This window comes from Solanum tuberosum, unplaced genomic scaffold (genome assembly GCF_000226075.1).
Source record: "Solanum tuberosum cultivar DM 1-3 516 R44 unplaced genomic scaffold, SolTub_3.0 scf00307, whole genome shotgun sequence".
NCBI lineage: Eukaryota > Viridiplantae > Streptophyta > Magnoliopsida > Solanales > Solanaceae > Solanum > Solanum tuberosum.
The window spans coordinates 99,642-107,220 of NW_006239230.1; positions in this window are offsets into that span (position 1 = coordinate 99,642).

Below are 7,579 nucleotides of genomic sequence, written 5' to 3' on the forward strand. Positions count from 1 at the left end.
TGGCAGTTGATGTTGTGGTAGTTGATGCAATGACAGTTGATTTAGTTGATGAAGTAGGAGTTGTTATGGTTGATGAAGTGGTAGGTGATATTATCGATGAAATGACAGTTGATGAAGTGGCAGGTGCAGTTGATCCAGTGGCAGTTAATGTTGTTGATGAAGTGGTAGTTGATCCAGTGACAATTGATGTTATTAATGAAGTGGTAGGTGCAGTTGATCTAGTGACAACTAATGTTATTGATGAAGTGACAGGTGCAGTTGATCCAGTGGCAGCTGATGTTATTGATGAAGTGGCAAGTGGTGAAGTGGCAGGTGCAGTTGATCCAGTGACAGCTGATGTTATTGATGAAGTGGCAAGTGGTGAAGTGGCAGGTGCAGTTGATCCAGTGACAGTTGATGTTGTTGATGAAGTGGCAGGTGAAGCGATTGATGAAGTGGCAGAAGAGAAGAAGGAAGAAGAAAAAGTAAAAGAGAAGTCAGTAGATGAATGAGAAGAGAAAGAAGAAGATGACAGTGAAAATTCAGTGGATGTGATGAGTATGTTATGGAACTCAATGGTGATGAAAAAACAATTGAAGTGGTTTTTGAAGTATTGACATTTTAAGACAATGATTTTGAAAGAATTTGACATTTTAAGACAATGGTTGAATTGGTTTGTTGTTTTGCTGTTTTGAGGAGAAAAATATACATCTGAAAGATTATAGATACTTTTGTATATGGTTAATGGTAGTTTTGAGAAACAATTTAACATGTTTTATTATGAAGGGGTTTTATGAATCTATATTTTAATAGTATGTGATTTTTTGTCTTTAACTTTAGTTTCTTACCGTTATGGAGTAAAATTATTTAGCAGTCAATTATCGACAATAAAGTTGTATATTTAATACTATAGATTGCTATCACTGTTGATTTGTAATATTATCGATAAAAAAATGAAAGATATAAGAGTGCAATAAATAGAGAGAAATACTTTCATTTATTCAGACTATATTCCTGTTACACATTTCCAAAAAGCAAACACGAAAAATAAATCACACAATACAGTTTTTAGGCGTTTTTCTTTTTCTTCTGCCAAAATTTTCTTTTAGTTGATCTCTATCTCTTTCAGCATCTTTTAGCAACACTTTCAAGTGATTCCTCTGCTCTTCATCTTCTTTTAAGAAAGTCATTAGCAAATCCCTATTTTCTTCAAATTTTCGTAGCTTTGTTAATAATTTAAATTTGGCAACGCCTTGAAAATTTGATGGGCTACTCGTTGATGATTCATTTTCAAGCCACCTAAAAAATGAGCATATGCCAACTGCACAATTAAAGAATTGTCGACCTAGATTTGTATCGGTGTGTGACGTCCTCAACGTAGCTGGATTACCACAATGACAATTGTAAGACTTTTTTGCTTTAGATGTTTGAGATGCTTGAGACATTGTAAAAATGGAGGTGTTTGAGCTGTTTATGAGGGATTGCCTTCCTTTTATACTAAAAAATAACTAGATGTTACCGTTGAAAAAGTGAAATTTGAACTTTTGTTACCGTTGTAAAATTTGTATATGTAAATATTTACTGGCTATCAAAATATATAGACCCTTTATACAATCGATGCATCTCTATGTGCTTAGTGTATGTATGACCAATGAGATTTACACTCTGACATTAGTAAGGTATATTAAGATTTATATCTATTTTAAAGCATTGTCGATACTTCACCTACTAGAATCTGACATTTATATGTAGATCAAAACTAGTAGAATTTAAAAAAGACAACAATTAATTAATAATAAATTATATTTTTAAAATTTATCCAATTAAATGAGTTTAAACAACTCATATGATCATGTAAGAGTCCACATAAATTGGGTGTGGTGATTAGAGATGTATGAGAAAAAGTTGTAGTTATACAATCAACAATTTCCTTATAACAATGTTTGAGAAAGCATAAGTATGATGTATGGATGTAATTTGTTATGTGTGGTTATACAATCAACATCTTTAGAACATAAGAATGTGATCATGTATGAGTCTACATAAATTGGGGTGACAATCAACAATGTGTGGTTAAACAAGTGATTTCCTCACAACATACTTATATTTTCTCAAACATTGTTCTAAGGATGTTGATTGTATAACCACAACTCTTCCTCATACATCTCTAATCACCACACCCAATTTATGTGGACTCTTACATGATCATATGAGTTGTTTAAACTCATTTAATTGGATAAATTTCAAAAATATAATTTATTATTAATTAATTATTGTGTTTTCTAAATTCTACTAATTTTGGTCTACATAGAAGTGTCAGATTCTAGTAGGTGAAGTATCGACAATGCTTTAAAATAGATATAAACACGAACATACCTTACTAATGTCAGAGTGTAAATCTCATTGGTCATACATACACTAAGCACATAGAGATGCATCGATTGTATAAAGGGTCTATATATTTTGATAACGAGTAAATATTTACATATACAAATTTTACAACGGTAAAAAAGTTCAAATTGCTACTTTTTCAATGGTAACATTTGTTTTTTTGACAATTCTTTAAGAATTCAGTTGATAGAGTGTATATGCAAATAATGCTTGTATTAGTTATACTTAGATCATTGCATTAAATCATATTCTAATTCATACATTAAAATCATTGTATACGAATACCATGAATTTTCATATATTAATAATACACAACTTAATACACAATGAGTGGACTCGATAATAAAACATTAAGAGACAGTGTGCAAAATGTATGTCATCTTTTGATTGATCTATATTAGATCATGAGTAATTACGATAATAGCAATTGACCAAAATGTTGGAAGCCAAAAATACAGTAGCTTGATTACAAAAACGATTACAAAAACAAATTCAATCAACAGATTCAACCAAGCTTAATTAAGATTTGTTGTTGCTCACACATGTGGTTCTCTTGTGTCCGGTTCTCTTCTAAATTGAACATTTGTTCCTTCTCTTGCTTTTGAAATTCTCACTGATACCTTTGACACGTTTTCTTCCAAGCTTGATATCAACAACAGGCGAAAGAATCTTCACATTAAGCAATTTTTTTGGCACACACCATTCCGACTCAAGAGGGACAACATTAATAGAATCTAAGTATGCAAGGAGGTACGATTCAACTTTATACAAAGGCGAAGAGTACTCATAAATGCTCATACCATACTCATTGCTATGCTTCGATCGCAAAGTGGCTATCGCATGAGCACAAGGTATCTTGATCACGTCATATTCCCTACAAGAACATGACTTTTTCAATAGGTCCACATAGCAGTAACACCTGCACCGAACATGATAAATTGATTGTCGTCCCCGATTACGTTCTCCACATATAAGGAGTCGCCCTCGATCATTTTCTTTCTTGCGATTTTTTCGACAGGAGGTACCATGTGATTACCCATTGATTTAAGGATATATGCATGCCTCTTTCTAAATATTTCTCCAAACCTCTTAGCAATCGAATTAAATATTGATGCCATGGGATACTCCATTTCGTCTATCAACATAACATTGAGTGACTCGGCGATATTTGTGGTCATCACGTCATATCTATTTCTAGGAAAATGTGCCCTGCTCCACTTCTCAAAACCTATATCATACTCAAAGACGATGGCTGCCGCGGGACATTTGTTCTTGAATTCGACAAAATGATTGTCAAACTCTTCCAAAGAATAAGCCTTTGCCGCATTATAGTAAAGATAAAGGTAATCTCCACAATGATGATTTACGCGGAGATTTTCACCGAGGTGTCTCATGCAATATCTGTGGTGAGCATGATTGTAAACGTTCACAATGCCATTGGCGATGCTCTTGTGTCTATCGGAGATAAAATACAAATCTGGTTCATCGACCACAATCTACTTCAATTTCTCAAAGAAGAATGTCCAAGATGCATCATTCTCTTTGTCCACGACACAAAAAGCAATTGGATAAACATGATTTACCGTATCTTGTGCAACAATGCTCAACAACACGCCCTCGTATTTACCATGTAAATGAGTGCCATCAACCGCAATTACCTTTCTCATGTGAGCAAATCCCTTAATGCAAGCACTGAAGGCCAAGAAATAATACATGAACCTATGACTATCATTGTTTACCATGATAAAATATCTAGAACCAACATTAAGTGTCTCGAACATGTAGGAAAAAGCTGGTAAGCATGAATATCCGTTCTCCGCTGTCCCTCAGACCATTTCTTTGGCAATCACACCTCCCTTCCAATATTTCCAATAACTTGGACTACAACAAAAAGAATTAAACATAGTCCTTTGAATCTCTTTAACATTTGGACCCTTGCCATCACAATACATATTTACACAAAGTGAAGCAATGACATTGATTGAGATTTTTCTATGGTTACTGTTGGCATGTTCAACGCTACAACTATGCTCGCCAATGTACTTATAGATACAAAATCTATCCGAACACTCATATTTCCTCACCCGCAATATCCATGCACAATTCTGAGATACACATTTCACCTTTAAATATTTAGTACAACTCCTCAAAGTAGCAAAATCAAAAGACTTCTTTGCCGCCGCATCAACTAATAACAATTGCAACTCATTCTTGCTATTGAAAGTTTGATTTATGCATAAATTAGTTCCATCGGAGAAGGAATGGTTGGATTGTGATCTCAATTCTTGTTCTCCCTGCATTTCTTCACAACATTTGCGTTCGGGATCTTTCGCATCTACTGACTAATTTTCCACATTAGTTGGATCATCATGTATATTCATTGAATGATCACCCAAACTCTCATTTGAATATCACCCAAGCTCTCCTTTGAATGATCATCCAATCTTTCATTTCCAATAGAATTATTGTCGTCGTCAAATGAATTTGTCGGTTCAATTGGAGGCCTCGCATTGACGTGTATCCTCAATGTAGGCCTAGAGCCATGAATACCAATATCTAACATGTACAACCACGTGCCGATCAGTTTTTATGAATGTGGGATGTATTTTCCCCCTCCCATTCATTTGATAGCTAATCACCAAGTCATTTGACTCGCAAGTTAACTCACCGGCTTCAATTACGCTTGCAATCATATCGTCATATGAACCGTTACGACACAATACAATGGGAACTGTCGTCTTACTAAAAGATTTCCAATTCCAGCTTTTGGGAGTCTCCTCCCATACTCCTATATAATCTCCATCAGCAACAACAAATTCAGTTACTGCTATTGTAGACTACAAATATCGATAATAGATTACAGTATTAGTCTATGAGGTACGGAATCCGTACAAAAATGTGACTGAATGAGATCGGGGTTCAAAATTTACCTCCTGCAATGGCAAAATAGATTTTTAATGCTTTTAAACTACTAAAATGTATCTATAATGAGTTATCAAGTGATTATTATGGAAGATTTCTCAAATTTCTAAAATGGCGGGAAACTAATTTTGAAGCTTGGTTTTTGAAAGAAAATGGAGTAAACATGAATATGGAGTACGAGATGATGATGATTTTACCTTGGAAATGGATATTACGGCCGAAAAACTCGCCGGAATCGACAAATTGACAGCAGCAAAAACGAGTTGCTCTTGTTTCCGTTTGGAGACTTTTTTCTTTTTTCTAATATAAATTTTAACAATTGCAAATAAATATATTATTCCAAATTAGTTGGAAAAGAAGGGGGTATTTTGTATGTGTCAATTAAGGCATGTGGATGATATCATTAATAGTGGGTATACCACAAATTATTCAAGACTTGTGACTTAATGTCACATTAAGTCTTTAAGGTGACTATTTTGCCAACTCTCCCTAGTTAGTCATAGTTTCATAACTTGATTCCGCCATGAACAATGATCAGTCACTTTTACTTGTTCGTTATGCAAAAAATTAGAGAAATTGACGTGATAATACTCTTTTTTTCTTACGATATGTTTTGTATTGAGTATATTTTTGTTTGTAATTTAAATGTACATTTATATCTATAGCAAATTTATTTTGCGCAGTGCTATGCTAGTTACAACCGCACGTACGTAGTGTGAATATAAGAAGAATCATGAACGATTTGAATTAGTCTAATAAGAAAAGATATAATAATCAAATGACTGTGTTTCTAATAAGGTTCCATTTGCATCAAAAACTAAAATTAAAATAAACAATAAAGACACATCTTGATGAGGACCATACAACTATATTTATGAATTTTCTTATTCTACTTGTGTTTTTATTTTATTTTCAGACGAATTGATCTGATTTTAGAGACGTGTATATGTGACTTATTATTAGTCAAATATTATTCTAACCTAACCGAAAAAAAGTATTATTCTAACCTACCGGGGAAGTAAAAAAGGTATTATTATTGCCTGTCCTTTTAGTTTGAACTTTTACCGAAAGGAAATCCAGATTTGTTAGCTTGGTCTTAGTGGTCTCTTTTTTATCATTTATGATAGTAAAATATTCGAGGATTCGTAATTGGTTAGTAGTGCACGTAATTGACCTTTTCTACCCAGAATTGGTAGTAGACAAAAATCAGGTTGACCTTTTCTTCGCAGAATTGATAATAGACATTAGATAAATATCAATAGGTCCGTAGACCGTAAATGAATTCCTCCACTATTCCTATCATTTGAGAACACCTTTTATGACTTGTTGAGTTTAGAAATTTGATACTTATTAGCTTTACGAAAACGTTTTTTCACAAACTTCAGGTATTTTCTGACACTTTCTGTTTGTGAAATAGTACTCTTAATGTTATTAAAAACAGTCATTCGCATGAACATAAGGCTCAATCTGTTAGAGCGCTCCCATGATTTATAAAAAGACTTCTCATCCTCACTGCTCTTATCAGTAATGGCATTAGGTTTATCATTCAGCAGAGCTAGGTCAAGATCCATCACACTTCACACCTAAGTGAAACTGGACTTGTTCATGCCATTTAGAGAAGTTCAGCCCATTGAACACGGTAACAGACGAAGCATGCAAATGAAGAGGAATAACTGCAAAATAGATATACTTGCTCACAAATTAGAAAATAATGTGAATTTAGTAAAACGATAAAAAACATATCGTAATTCTCCTTTGGATAGATACTACGACACATTATCATAATTAAATGTCATTTTTTTTAGTCAGACGTATATGACATCTTTGGATATACAATATATGTTTGATTGAAAATATTAATTTACCTCATAATGTTCACTATTCGTAGAATGATTGATTCATTCTTTGGAAAAATTCTTAAGTTCTAGCATGAATGCATATTTTTCTTAACCATACTAGTTTGACCACTTTGATGACTAACAAACTATAAATACAAATGTACACATAATATCATGAAGTTTTGTGCATGAGAATAATTTTATACATCTTAGTTTGACCACTTTGGTGACTAACAAATTATAGAAACATAATACACGCATCAAGTGATCATTAATATTATATGTGTAGACATTAATTTCTCTAGTTTGACCAATTTGATGACTAACAAACTATTTTGCACTAAGTATACATAGTATTATTTATTGCTTAGTATAAAGACCACTTTAATTTATTATACCGTCTAAAACAAAACACAATTATTACATTACGGAACCTAAACCATAAGAAC